Source organism: Cherax quadricarinatus, chromosome 49 (assembly GCF_038502225.1).
Source record: "Cherax quadricarinatus isolate ZL_2023a chromosome 49, ASM3850222v1, whole genome shotgun sequence".
Classification (NCBI taxonomy): Eukaryota; Metazoa; Arthropoda; class Malacostraca; order Decapoda; family Parastacidae; genus Cherax; species Cherax quadricarinatus.
In genome coordinates, this window is record NC_091340.1 from 24597017 (window position 1) to 24612521 (window position 15505).

Genomic DNA, 15505 nt, shown 5'->3' on the forward strand with positions numbered 1-15505 from the left:
CAAACATTAAAAATCAGGAACGTGACGGTAAGCTGTCCAATATACAAAAAGAGTTAGAAACAGAAATACAAATAGCTAGAGCTTCATTTAAGGTTATTAATATAATATTCAAGAGGTTGCTAGTAGAATTGCAGTAAATCAACCATTCAAATCATTATGAAGCTGTGTGTAGTCTGTGGTCAGTCAAACAAACGGGCTTCCACATGGATAAATTGTCATTTTTGTGGAAATTGGTGTCACGCTCCTTGTGCAGATATCCCAGAACTAGCTACAAGCAGTATTAAAACAGAGAAGTGTTTTTGGGTATGCCCAAATGAGGAAAATCTGTGGACTAAAATCACAAGGGTATTAAAAGAGGATAACATCAAAGCTGCTTTCATAGAAAACCTGGAAGCTTTCTACAACAGATGGGAACATAAAAAGTCTGGGCTGAATGGTACTGCCCTTGATACTGGCCATGTAGTCACAAACTGTAAGGCTGGAGGTGATGTCCTGGTAGTCAGTAAATGTAGGGCTGATAGTGCTGTCCTGGGAGACAGTAATGGTGAAGCTGGAGGTGCTGTCCTGGGAGACAGTAATGGTGAAGCTGGAGATACTGTCCTGGGAGACAGTAATGGTGAAGCTGGAGGTGCTGTCCTGGGAGACAGAAATGGTGAAGCTGGAGATACTGTCCTGGGAGACAGTAATGGTGAAGCTGGAGATTTTGTCCAGGTAGTCGGGAATTATACGCAGGAAGGAATACATATAAATGACCTCATAGAGGACAGGAGCCATAGTAGGGAAACAAGTGTAGTCAAAGATAAGATAAAACCAATATTGCAAACTAGAAATACCGCAGGAAATAGCAAACAAGAGGACTCCAATAGCAATAGTGAGGATAAATTACCAAAAACAACTGGTGGGAGCTCCATTGTTGGTGCTAGGGAGGATAGGAATAAGACAGGGAAACATGCACCAACAGGGAATACAGTCACAGAAACCCAAGGCAAACGGAAACCAAGCCTGTGCACATACTATGCACTTGGTATCTGCTGGCATGGGAAATCTGGAAAAACAGATGGGACATGCAACTATGACCACCCTAGAAAATGTCATGCCCATATGACAACAGGAAAATGCAAACTCCCTTCCTGTAAGCTTTTTCACCCTGAAATGTGTACCTCTTCAGTACAGGAAAGACTGTGCTATAACTTAAATTGCCAGGCATACCATCTAAAGGGGACAAAAAGATACAAAACATCCAGGCCATGGGAAAACCTGGGTAGCCACAGCCACTCAAGAGGGAGAGGTTTTTTAGTGCCAGGAAGGAAAAAAAACTGGCAGGAAATGGCAGAAATCGTACACCAAATCCAGTCATTCCTGGAGTGGAACCACAGTCGATGGCCTCCACTCCAAACCAACAGATACAGATACTAATGCCGGAAAAAAAATCCCCCCCCAGTACCAACAATACCACCAGTCCGATAACATTCTTCTTTGCAAATATACAGGGTCTAAAGCCAGCAATAAACAACAAAATACCTTTCATCCGTGGACTGCTTGCAGAGGCAAAGGCAATGTTCGCGGCTTTCACTGAGACCCACATAAAGGATCACTTGGACAACGAAATATGGATCCCAGGTTACAACCTATACAGATGTGACAGAGTGAACAGGCAAAAGGGGGGGGTTGGCCTGTACATTGCAGAGTCACTTGTTTGCACAGAACTGCTTAATGCCTCAAATGACGTAGTGGAAGTTTTAGCAGTAAAGGTCGAGAACCAAAACCTAGTCATTGTGGTAGTCTACAAGCCTCCGGATGCAACATCCCAGCAATTCCAGGAACAGCTGTTAAAAATTGACCACTGTCTGGAAAATCTTCCAGCTCCTGCACCCAACATCTTGCTCCTGGGGGATTTCAACTTAAGGCACCTAAAATGGAGGAATATAGCAAATAATATTGTTGCAGTAATAACACCAGGAGGCAGCTCTGATGAAAACTCACACTCACACGAGCTTTTAAATCTCTGCACAAAATTCAATTTAAACCAGCAAATAATAGAGCCTACTAGACTGGAGAATACACTAGACCTCATCTTCACTAACAATGATGATCTGATAAGAAATGTCACCATATCAAAAACAATATACTCAGATCACAACATAATTGAGGTTCAGACATGTATGCGTGGAGCCCCAGACCGACAAAATGAGACTAGTCACGAGGGAGCATTCACCAAATTCAACTTCAATAACAAAAACATAAAGTGGGACCAAGTAAACCAAGTCCTAACCGATATAAGCTGGGAAGATATACTAAGCAACACAGACCCAAACTTATGCCTAGAACAGATTAACTCGGTGGCACTCGATGTATGCACAAGGCTTATTCCTCTAAGAAAAAGGAGGAGTAGATGTAAAATAGAAAGAGACAGGCGCTCCCTTTACAGGCGACGGAAAAGAATAACAGAGCGGCTAAAAGAGGTCAATATATCTGAAATGCGCAGGGAGACACTGGTCAGAGAAATAGCAAGCATCGAACTTAAGCTAAAAGAATCCTTTAGGAGTCAGGAATCGCGGGAAGAACTAAAAGCCATAAATGAAATCGAAAGAAACCCAAAGTATTTCTTCTCCTATGCCAAATCAAAATCGAGAACAACGTCCAGTATTGGGCCCCTACTTAAACAAGATGGGTCCTACACAGATGACAGCAAGGAAATGAGTGAGCTACTCAAGTCCCAATATGACTCAGTTTTTAGCAAGCCGCTAACCAGACTGAGAGTCGAAGATCAAAATGAATTTTTTATGAGAGAGCCACAAAATTTGATTAACACAAGCCTATCCGATGTTATCCTGACGCCAAATGACTTCGAACAGGCGATAAATGACATGCCCATGCACTCTGCCCCAGGGCCAGACTCATGGAACTCTGTGTTCATCAAGAACTGCAAGAAGCCCCTATCACGAGCCTTTTCCATCCTATGGAGAGGGAGCATGGACACGGGGGTCGTCCCTCAGTTACTAAAAACAACAGACATAGCCCCACTCCACAAAGGGGGCAGTAAAGCAACAGCAAAGAACTACAGACCAATAGCACTAACATCCCATATCATAAAAATCTTTGAAAGGGTCCTAAGAAGCAAGATCACCACCCATCTAGAAACCCATCAGTTACACAACCCAGGGCAACATGGGTTTAGAACAGGTCGCTCCTGTCTGTCTCAACTACTGGATCACTACGACAAGGTCCTAAATGCACTAGAAGACAAAAAGAATGCAGATGTAATATATACAGACTTTGCAAAAGCCTTCGACAAGTGTGACCATGGCGTAATAGCGCACAAAATGCGCGCTAAAGGAATAACAGGAAAAGTTGGTCGATGGATCTATAATTTCCTCACTAACAGAACACAGAGAGTAGTCGTCAACAGAGTAAAGTCCGAGGCAGCTACGGTGAAAAGCTCTGTTCCACAAGGCACAGTACTAGCTCCCATCTTGTTCCTCATCCTCATATCCGACATAGACAAGGATGTCAGCCACAGCACCGTGTCTTCCTTTGCAGATGACACCCGAATCTGCATGACAGTGTCTTCCATTGCAGACACTGCAAGGCTCCAGGCGGACATCAACCAAATCTTTCAGTGGGCTGCAGAAAACAATATGAAGTTCAACGATGAGAAATTTCAATTACTCAGATATGGTAAACATGAGGAAATTAAATCTTCATCAGAGTACAAAACAAATTCTGGCCACAAAATAGAGCGAAACACCAACGTCAAAGACCTGGGAGTGATTATGTTGGAGGATCTCACCTTCAAGGACCATAACATTGTATCAATCGCATCTGCTAGAAAAATGACAGGATGGATAATGAGAACCTTCAAAACTAGGGAGGCCAAGCCCATGATGACACTCTTCAGGTCACTTGTTCTATCTAGGCTGGAATATTGCTGCACTCTAACAGCACCTTTCAAGGCAGGTGAAATTGCCGACCTAGAAAATGTACAGAGAACTTTCACGGCGCGCATAACGGAGATAAAACACCTCAATTACTGGGAGCGCTTGAGGTTTCTAAACCTGTATTCCCTGGAACGCAGGAGGGAGAGATACATGATTATATACACCTGGAAAATCCTAGAGGGACTAGTACCGAACTTGCACACGAAAATCACTCACTACGAAAGCAAAAGACTTGGCAGACGATGCACCATCCCCCCAATGAAAAGCAGGGGTGTCACTAGCACGTTAAGAGACCATACAATAAGTGTCAGGGGACCGAGACTGTTCAACTGCCTCCCAGCACACATAAGGGGGATTACCAACAGACCCCTGGCAGTCTTCAAGCTGGCACTGGACAAGCACCTAAAGGCAGTTCCTGATCAGCCGGGCTGTGGCTCGTACGTTGGTTTGCGTGCAGCCAGCAGCAACAGCCTGGTTGATCAGGCGCTGATCCACCAGGAGGCCTGGTCACAGACCGGGCCGCGGGGGCGTTGACCCCCGAAACTCTCTCCAGGTAAACTCTCTCCTTCGATACCTACCACTGTCATAACCACAAGTTGCTCTGGACCTATTAATTAAATGAAATATACATACACCAGGAATACTGGTAAATATATAAATTTGTGGACTGTATATTAAAAATAATAAATGGTTATATATATACACAATTACATAACAGAAGGAAAATATATCTTAATATCACTCACCAATTTCACTGGAGATTAATGTGTATCATACTCAGAAAACCTCACTCTAACTAAATCTATGAAAATAATGCTGGCCAGAATTACACACAAATCTAGAGAGCTTATCTGAGGTTCCTGGAGCTCTCTTGTCCAGTCGTCTGATATCTCAAGTTATGCAGAAATGCATGTCCAACAATTTCGCCTCCTATTTGAGAGGTGTCAGCACAATTTTAACCGCTAGAGCACGAAAATTCCTTCCCATTACACTAACATTGTATCCAATTCAAAACCAAGATGGTGAGTCTCGTCTGCGCAGACACAGGCTTTCTGTTTTCTATGACATAAATATTATTAAATACAGTATGGCCATCTATTTACATATAAATACTGAATTTCTGGAAAATATATACAGTATTTTCCACAATGTCATTGATATCAGCTATGGTCTGTATACCTTGTACATGTACTTGTAGAAATAAATATTATTATTATTATTATTATTATTATTATTATTATTATTATTATTATATTGATACTTTTCTGGTCGAAATGCTCCGGCATGACAGTAGTTTTCTTTGTACTTAGCAAATCAGTATTGTAATTACACATGGTAAACTATGCAAAGAAATAAAATCATTAATCCTTAGTTTAATATGATAATTATGTAGCCCATACCCATCCTGTGGGTGGTAGTCACACCATACCCATCCTGTGGGTGGTAGTCACACCATACCCATCCTGTGGGTGGTAGTCACACCATACACATCCTGTGGGTGGTAGTCACACCATACCCATCCTGTGGGTGGTAGTCACACCATACCCATCCTGTGGGTGGTAGTCACACCATACCCATCCTGTGGGTGGTAGTCACACCATACCCATCCTGTGGGTAGTAGTCACACCATACCCATCCTGTGGGTGGTAGTCACACCATACCCATCCTGTGGGTGGTAGTCACACCATACCCATCCTGTGGGTGGTAGTCACACCATACCCATCCTGTGGGTAGTAGTCACACCATACCCATCCTGTGGGTGGTAGTCACACCATACCCATCCTGTGGGTGGTAGTCACACCATACCCATCCTGTGGGTGGTAGTCACACCATACCCATCCTGTGGGTGGTAGTCACACCATACCCATCCTGTGGGTAGTAGTCACACCATACCCATCCTGTGGGTGGTAGTCACACCATACCCATCCTGTGGGTGGTAGTCACACCATACCCATCCTGTGGGTGGTAGTCACACCATACCCATCCTGTGGGTGGTAGTCACACCATACCCATCCTGTGGGTAGTAGTCACACCATACCCATCCTGTGGGTGGTAGTCACACCATACCCATCCTGTGGGTGGTAGTCACACCATACCCATCCTGTGGGTGGTAGTCACACCATACCCATCCTGTGGGTGAGTCACACCATACCCATCCTGTGGGTAGTAGTCACACCATACCCATCCTGTGGGTAGTAGTCACACCATACCCATCCTGTGGGTGGTAGTCACACCATACTCATCCTGTGGGTGGTAGTCACTAACATCCCATATCATAAAAATCTTTGAAAGGGTCCTAAGAAGCAAGATCACCACCCATCTAGAAACCCATCAGTTACACAACCCAGGGCAACATGGGTTTAGAACAGGTCGCTCCTGTCTGTCTCAACTACTGGATCACTACGACAAGGTCCTAAATGCACTAGAAGACAAAAAGAATGCAGATGTAATATATACAGACTTTGCAAAAGCCTTCGACAAGTGTGACCATGGCGTAATAGCGCACAAAATGCGCGCTAAAGGAATAACAGGAAAAGTCGGTCGATGGATCTATAATTTCCTCACTAACAGAACACAGAGAGTAGTCGTCAACAGAGTAAAGTCCGAGGCAGCTACGGTGAAAAGCTCTGTTCCACAAGGCACAGTACTAGCTCCCATCTTGTTCCTCATCCTCATATCCGACATAGACAAGGATGTCAGCCACAGCACCGTGTCTTCCTTTGCAGATGACACCCGAATCTGCATGACAGTGTCCTCCATTGCAGACACTGCAAGGCTCCAGGCGGACATCAACCAAATCTTTCAGTGGGCTGCAGAAAACAATATGAAGTTCAACGATGAGAAATTTCAATTACTCAGATATGGTAAACATGAGGAAATTAAATCTTCATCAGAGTACAAAACAAATTCTGGCCACAAAATAGAGCGAAACACCAACGTCAAAGACCTGGGAGTGATTATGTCGGAGGATCTCACCTTCAAGGACCATAACATTGTATCAATCGCAGCTGCTAGAAAAATGACAGGATGGATAATGAGAACCTTCAAAACTAGGGAGGCCAAGCCCATGATGACACTCTTCAGGTCACTTGTTCTATCTAGGCTGGAATATTGCTGCACTCTAACAGCACCTTTCAAGGCAGGTGAAATTGCCGACCTAGAAAATGTACAGAGAACTTTCACGGCGCGCATAACGGAGATAAAACACCTCAATTACTGGGAGCGCTTGAGGTTTCTAAACCTGTATTCCCTGGAACGCAGGAGGGAGAGATACATGATTATATACACCTGGAAAATCCTAGAGGGACTAGTACTGAACTTGCACACGAAAATCACTCACTACGAAAGCAAAAGACTTGGCAGACGATGCACCATCCCCCCAATGAAAAGCAGGGGTGTCACTAGCACGTTAAGAGACCATACAATAAGTGTCAGGGGCCCGAGACTGTTCAACTGCCTCCCAGCACACATAAGGGGGATTACCAACAGACCCCTGGCAGTCTTCAAGCTGGCACTGGACAAGCACCTAAAGTCAGTTCCTGATCAGCCGGGCTGTGGCTCGTACGTTGGTTTGCGTGCAGCCAGCAGCAACAGCCTGGTTGATCAGGCGCTGATCCACCAGGAGGCCTGGTCACAGACCGGGCCGCGGGGGCGTTGACCCCCGAAACTCTCTCCAGGTAAACTCCAGGTAGTCACACCATACCCATCCTGTGGGTGGTAGTCACACCATACCCATCCTGTGGGTGGTAGTCACACCATACCCATCCTGTGGGTGGTAGTCACACAATACCCATCCTGTGGGTGTGTGTGTGTGTACTCACCTATTTGTACTCACCTATTTGTGGTTGCAGGGGTCGACTCACAGCTCCTGGCCCCGCCTCTTCGCTGATTGCTACTAGGTCCTCTCGCTCCCTGCCCCATGAGCTCTATCATACCTCGCCTTAAAACTATGTATGGTTCCTGCCTCCACCACATCACTTTCTAGGCTATTCCATGGCCTGACTACTCTATGACTGAAGAAATACTTCCTAACATCCCTTTGATTCATCTGAGCCTTCAACTTCCAATTGTGACCTCTTGTGTCTGTGTCCCATCTCTGGAACATCCCGTCTTTGTCCACCTCGTCTATTCCGCGCAGTATTTTATATGTCGTTATCATGTCTCCCCTGACCCTCCTGGCCTCCAGTGTCGTCAGGCCGATTTCCCTCAACCTTTCTTCATAGGACAATCCCCGTAGCTCTGGGACTAGTCTTGTTGCAAACCTTTGCACTTTCTCTAATTTCTTGACGTGCTTGACTAGGTGTGGATTCCAAACTGGTGCTGCATACTCCAGTATGGGCCTGACGTAGATGGTGTACAGAGTCTTAAACGAATCCTTACTGAGGTATCGGAACGCTATCCGTAGGTTTGCCAGGCGCCCGTATGCTGCAGCAGTTATCTGATTGATGTGCGCCTCAGGAGATATGCTCGGTGTTATACTCACCCCCAGATCTTTTTCCTTGAGTGAGGTTTGCAGTCTTTGGCCATCTAAACTATATTGTGTCTGCGGTCTTCTTTGCCCTTCCCCAATCTTCATGACTTTGCATTTGGCAGGGTTAAATTCAAGGAGCCAGTTGCTGGACCAGGCTTGTAGCCTGTCCAGGTCTCTTTGTAGTCCTGCCTGATCCTCGTCCGATTCGATTCTTCTCATTAACTTCACATCATCTGCAAACAAGGACACTTCTGAGTCTATGTGTGTGTTTGTGTGTATGTGTATGAGTGTGTGTGTGTGTGTGTGTGTGTGTGTGTGTGTGTGTGTGTGTGTGTGTGTGTGTGTGTGTGTGTGTGTGTGTGTGTGTGTGTGTGTGTGAGTATGAGTGTGTGTGTGTATGAGTGTGTGTGTGTGTATGAGTGTGTGTGCGTGTGTGTGTATGAGTTTGTGTATGTGTGTGTGTGTGTGTGTGTGTGTGTGTGTGTGTGTGTGTGTGTGTGTGTGTGTGTGTGTGTGTGTGTGTGATTATGTGTGTGTGTGTATGAATTTGTATGTGTGTGTGTGTGTGAGAGAGAGAGAGAGAGACTCAACAATCAATATTTGCACCAATAACTCACTACAGTTGTGACCGGGTGTGGAAGTGTGAATTGCTCATTACTCTAAAATTTGTTCATGATTGCAGCCATGTATAAACGTAAGTAACCATTCTTACAGTATTCATTACCTTTGTAACTTGTGAGTTCATTACCTTTGTAACTTGTGAGTTCATTACCTTGTACCTAGTTCAGCCATCAAAACTTTGGAGCCCGGTCCCTGGACCCATTGTGTACCTCTGTAATCTGTAAATACCTTTGTAACTTGTCATGATTGTGACTAGACCTACCTGGAGTTCATTACCTTTGTAAATTGTGAGTTCATTACCTTTGTAAATTGTGAATTCATTACCTCTGTAACTTGCTCAGCTATCAAAACTTTGAGGCCCAGTCCCTGGACCCATTATGTACCTCTGTAATCTTTTGACTACCACCCACTGGATGGGTATGTGGTGCATAATAAACATATTAAACTAACTGGGTGGTAGTCACACCATACCCATCCTGTGGGTGGTAGTCACGCCATACCCATTCTATGGGTGGTAGTCACACCATACCCATCCTGTGGGTTGTAGTCACACCATACCCATCCTGTGGGTGGTAGTCACACCATACCCATCCTATGGGTGGTAGTCACACCATAACCATCCTGTGGTAGTCAAAAGATTACAGAGGTACATAATGGGTCCAGGGAATGTACCTCAACATTACAGATGTACATAATGGGTCCAGGGATTGTACCTCAACATTACAGAGGTACATAACGGGTCCAGGGACTGTACCTCAACATTACAGAGGTACATAATGGGTCCAGGGACTGTACCTCAACATTACAGAGGTACATAATGGGTCCAGGGACTGTACCTCAACAATACAGAGGTACATAATGGGTCCAGTGACTGTACCTCAACATTACAGAGGTACATAATGGGTCCAGGGACTGTACCTCAACATTACAGAGGTACATAATGGGTCCAGGGACTGTACCTCAACATTACAGAGGTACATAACGGGTCCAGGGACTGTACCTCAACATTACAGAGATACATAATGGGTCCAGGGACTGTAGCTCAGCATTACAAATTCAATTCAAAGTTTATTCTCCATAAGGATTACAAAGCTGAGTTTACAGAATTTGGTTATTGTGTGGTTTACATGTAGTAAAATAATAATTACAGAGTGTACCACTAGAACACCTAGCATGGCTAGACATTTCGGGCAGACTTATATTAAATCTTAAGTTTAAAATGTTACAAAATTATGAGGTAAGTTGGTATTATGGCTAAGTGACTAAATACTAGTTTGTGAGTTTAGCAATGTGAATGCTTTTGTTATCGCACAATACATAGTTTCAGCATTGGAGTATCACAGGCCAACTTATGACTAGTTAAGATTCATTATTTTGAGATTGAGATTGATATTTCTGTTTATGGTCAAATGGGTGAGTGAGTGTAAGTGTGAACCACCAGGTGGTATTCGTGTAGTTAGTTGACAGGGTGTATCAGGGAGATAAGATGTTTTCTGATGGTAGTTTTGAAGGTGATGAATGTGTCTGCAGTTTTAGAGTTCTCAGGTAGGGTGTTCCAGATTTTAGGACCTTTGACATACATTGAATTTTTGTAAAGGTTTAGTCGGACACGGGGAATGTCATAGAGATGTTTGTGTCTGGTGTTATGCCTGTGGATTCTGTCACAACTATCAAGAAAGCGTTTTAGGTCAAGGTTAATATTGGAGTTTAAGGTCCTGTAGATGTAGATTGCACAGTAGTAAGTGTGGATGTTCTGAACAGGGAGTAAGTTTAGATCTATGAAGAGTGGGTGGGGGTGTTGCCAGGGATGGGATTTAGTGATTATTCTTACTGCGGCTTTTTGTTGGGTTATTATTGTCTTTAGATGTGTTGCTGCAGTTGATCCCCAAGCACAGATAGCATAGGTGAGGTATGGATACATAAGTGAATGGTATAGTGTGAGAAGGGCAGTTTGCGGCACGTAGTATCGTATCTTGGAGAGGATCCCAACCGTTTTGGATACTTTTTTGGTTATATGTTGGATATGGGTGCTGAAGTTCAGGTTGTTGTCGAGGTATAGGCCTAGGAATTTGCCCTCATTATGCCTGGCAATTAGAGTGTTGTCGATCTTAATGTTAATTTGCGCATCTCCTGCTCTGCTACCAAACATAATATAGTAGGTTTTGTCAGTGTTAAGCGTAAGTTTATTGGCTGTCATCCAAGTCGATATTTTGATCAGCTCCTCATTAACAATGGTGTTGAGGGTGGCAAGATTAGGGTGAGAGATGACATAAGTCGTGTCGTCAGCAAAGAGAATGGGGTTCAGGTGTTGAGATACGTTTGGAAGATCTTTGATGTATATGAGGAAGAGCAGGGGACCAAGGACACTTCCCTGCGGAACTCCAGTATCAAGTGGTACATAACAGTATCAGAGGTACATAACGGGTCCAGGGACTGTACCTCAACATTACAGAGGTACATAATGGGTCCAGGGACTGTATCTCAACATTACAGAGGTACATAATGGGTCCAGGGACTGTATCTCAACATTACAGAGGTACATAAGGGGTCCAGGGACTGTACCTCAACATTACAGAGGTACATAACGGGTCCAGGGACTGTATCTCAACATTACAGAGGTACATAACGGGTCCAGGGACTGTAGGTCAACATTACAGAGGTACATAATGGGTCCAGGGACTGTACCTCAACATTACAGAGGTACATAATGGGTCCAGGGACTGTACCTCAACATTACAGAGGTACATAATCAACATTACAGAGGTACATAATGGGAGGTACATAACGGGTCCAGGGACTGTACCTCAATATTACAGAGGTACATAATGGGTCCAGGGACTATATCTCAACATTATAAAGGTACATAACGGGTCCAGGGACTGTAGGTCAACATTACAGAGGTACATAACGGGTCCAGGGACTGTATGTCAACATTACAGAGGTACATAACGGGTCCAGGGACTGTAGGTCAACATTACAGAGGTACATAATGGGTCCAGGGACTGTACCTCAACATTACAGAGGTACATAACGGGTCCAGGGACTGTAGGTCAACATTACAGAGGTACATAACGGGTCCAGGGACTGTAGGTCAACATTACAGAGGTACATAACGGGTCCAGGGACTGTACCTCAACATTACAGAGGTACATAACGGGTCCAGGGACTGTAGGTCAACATTACAGAGGTACATAACGGGTCCAGGGACTGTAGGTCAACATTACAGAGGTACATAACGGGTCCAGGGACTGTAGGTCAACATTACAGAGGTACATAACGGGTCCAGGGACTGTAGGTCAACATTACAGAGGTACATAACGGGTCCAGGGGCTGTAGGTCAACATTACAGAGGTACATAATGGGTCCAGGGACTGTAGGTCAACATTACAGAGGTACATAACGGGTCCAGGGACTGTAGGTCAACATTACAGAGGTACATAACGGGTCCAGGGACTGTAGGTCAACATTACAGAGGTACATAACGGGTTCAGGGACTGTATCAACATTACAGAGGTACATAACCAGGGACTGTAGGTCAACAGGGACTGTACCTCAACATTACAGAGGTACATAACGGGTCCAGGGACTGTATCTCAACATTACAGAGGTTCATAACCTGTCCAGGGACTGTACCTCAACATTACAGAGGCACATAACGGGTCCAGGGACTGTACGGGTCTCAACATTACAGAGGTACATAACGGGTCCAGGGACTGTAGGTATTACAGAGGTACATAACGGGTCCAGGGACTGTAGGTCAACATTACAGTGGTACATAACGGGTCCAGGGACTGTAGGTCAACATTACAGAGGTACATAACTGGGTCAACATTACCATAAGGGACTGTAGGTCAACATTACAGAGGTACATAACGGGTCCAGGGACTGTAGGTCAACATTACAGAGGTACATAACGGGTCCAGGGACTGTAGGTCAACATTACAGAGGTACATAACAGAGGTCCAGGGACTGTAGGTCAACATTACAGAGGTACATAACGGGTCCAGGGACTGTAGGTCAACATTACAGAGGTACATAACGGGTCCAGGGACTGTAGGTCAACATTACAGAGGTACATAACGGGTCCAGGGACTGTAGGTCAACATTACAGAGGTACATAACGGGTCCAGGGACTGTAGGTCAACATTACAGAGGTACATAACGGGTCCAGGGACTGTACCTCAACATTACAGAGGTACATAACGGGTCCTGGGACTGTACCTCAACATTACAGAGGTACATAACGGGTCCAGGGACTGTACCTCAACATTACAGAGGTACATAACGGGTCCAGGGACTGTAGGTCAACATTACAGAGGTACATAACGGGTCCAGGGACTGTAGGTCAACATTACAGAGGTACATAACGGGTCCAGGGACTGTAGGTCAACATTACAGAGGTACATAACGGGTCCAGGGACTGTAGGTCAACATTACAGAGGTACATAACGGGTCCAGGGACTGTAGGTCAACATTACAGAGGTACATAACGGGTCCAGGGACTGTAGGTCAACACATTGTACATAACGGGTCCAGGGACTGTAGGTCAACATTACAGAGGTACATAACGGGTCCAGGGACTGTAGGTCAACATTACAGTGGTACATAACGGGTCCAGGGACTGTACCTCAACATTACAGAGGTACATAACGGGTCCAGGGACTGTAGGTCAACATTACAGAGGTACATAACGGGTCCAGGGACTGTACCTCAACATTATAGAGGTACATAACGGGTCCAGGGACTGTAGGTCAACATTACAGAGGTACATAACGGGTCCAGGGACTGTAGGTCAACATTACAGTGGTACATAACGGGTCCAGGGACTGTAGGTCAACATTACAGAGGTACATAACGGGTCCAGGGACTGTAGGTCAACATTACAGTGGTACATAACGGGTCCAGGGACTGTACCTCAACATTACAGAGGTACATAACGGGTCCAGGGACTGTAGGTCAACATTACAGAGGTACATAACGGGTCCAGGTACTGTAGGTCAACATTACAGAGGTACATAACGGGTGTTATGGTAGACCAGGTTGTGAGGGTTCATTACGGTGCTGCTTCATCAAGTGACTATAACATCAAACACAAGGACGCATGTTACTGCTCTCACATTACTCTGTATTTTACCAGAATATTACACGTGTATAGGTAAGTTTAATTACATTATGTGGTTACTGTAGGATCTGCTGATTGATAATTAACTCTTAAATATATGTGATATAGTTTTAGAAGTTTTTTTTTTTTTCAGAAGCCACGTTAGTGACCAGTTCAAATTATTCAAACTTGTAACACCTGACGCTGATGACACTCATGGGATCTTGATCCAAGGAACTGGATCTAGCCTTGCCTTCCTTGGAACTAACCTGAGAGTCTCTTGTTCCCAGCAGGTACTGTATAACCTCTACGGGTTGAGTGCTTGCCTGCATTAATGTAACTTCCTATTTGGGTTAATAAAACTAATTTTTGAAGTGGAGGGGTAAGCCAGCGGAAGGCCTCAGTCAGATAACCAAAAGCTCTCATAAGGACCTGAGTGTATGGGCCAGTAAGTCTTCAGCAGTGTTCCTCCATTCTTATGGAGGAACCTTCCTCTTAACAAACATTAGTAAACCACCACTTGAATACAACAAAGTTTCATTTAGACTCCATGATGAGGCCTCAATAAGGAAGTTCACAGCTGACCTAGAGACTGTTGACTGGACTACAGAATTCTCCAAGGCCAATGGTATTAATGACAGGACAGACATTTTTCTTAACAAATTACTTAGACTATACAACAAACATTGTTTTATAAAATCGAAACAGATCACGAATAAACGGCTTGGTTGCCCATGGCTAACCAGCACCATTCTGAAATCCATTGATAAGACATACCAATATGAAAAGCAGTATAGACAGGGCTTAATACACAAAGATACTATTCTTAAACAATATTCAACAGTCCTCACCAAATTAATAAAGAAAGCCAAACAACTATACTACTCCAGCAGATTCACTGACACAAGAGGAGATATAAAACAGACCTGGAAAACACTTTCCCAGATTCTAGGGACCCACAAACTGAAAAAAAACAAGAATATTGTTCTAACTAAACTTCATGAAACACCACTGCAACCCACTGATAAACAACTTCTTCTCAAACATAGGATCTAATCTCGCCAGTAAAATCCCACGTACCAATGCCCATGCCGGGAACTGCCCAGATGGGAATTTCCCAAATTCTTTCTATCTTGTACCAACTGAGCCCACGGAAGTCACCGAGATTATAAAGTCACTTAAAAATAACTAAGGGAATCTGTCTCATGTCCCACCATTATTGTACAAGCGAGCAGCCCATGTCCTTTCACATGCTATTACATTACTTTTTAACAAGTCACTAGAAACTAGCACTTTCCCGACACTACTCAAGACAGCAAGGGTTACACCAATACATAAAGGTGGTGACCCTACAGATGTAAACAACTATAGGCC

General features: G+C 44.4%; 1 protein-coding gene across 3 annotated transcripts in view; it reads left to right on the forward strand.

The window, feature by feature from the left end:
* The first annotated feature begins 14072 nt into the window (after positions 1–14072).
* Positions 14073–15505, forward strand: part of LOC128697036 (SMC5-SMC6 complex localization factor protein 1) — a 143029-nt gene continuing 141596 nt past the window's right edge. For 2 of the 3 annotated variants that reach the window (XM_070095266.1, XM_070095268.1), the window contains exon 1: positions 14073–14185. The gene's annotated coding sequence lies outside the window, so the exon portion shown is untranslated. Of the gene's footprint in view, positions 14186–14285; positions 14425–15505 lie in introns of all 3 variants that reach the window. The other variant, XM_070095267.1, reaches the window with a different exon arrangement.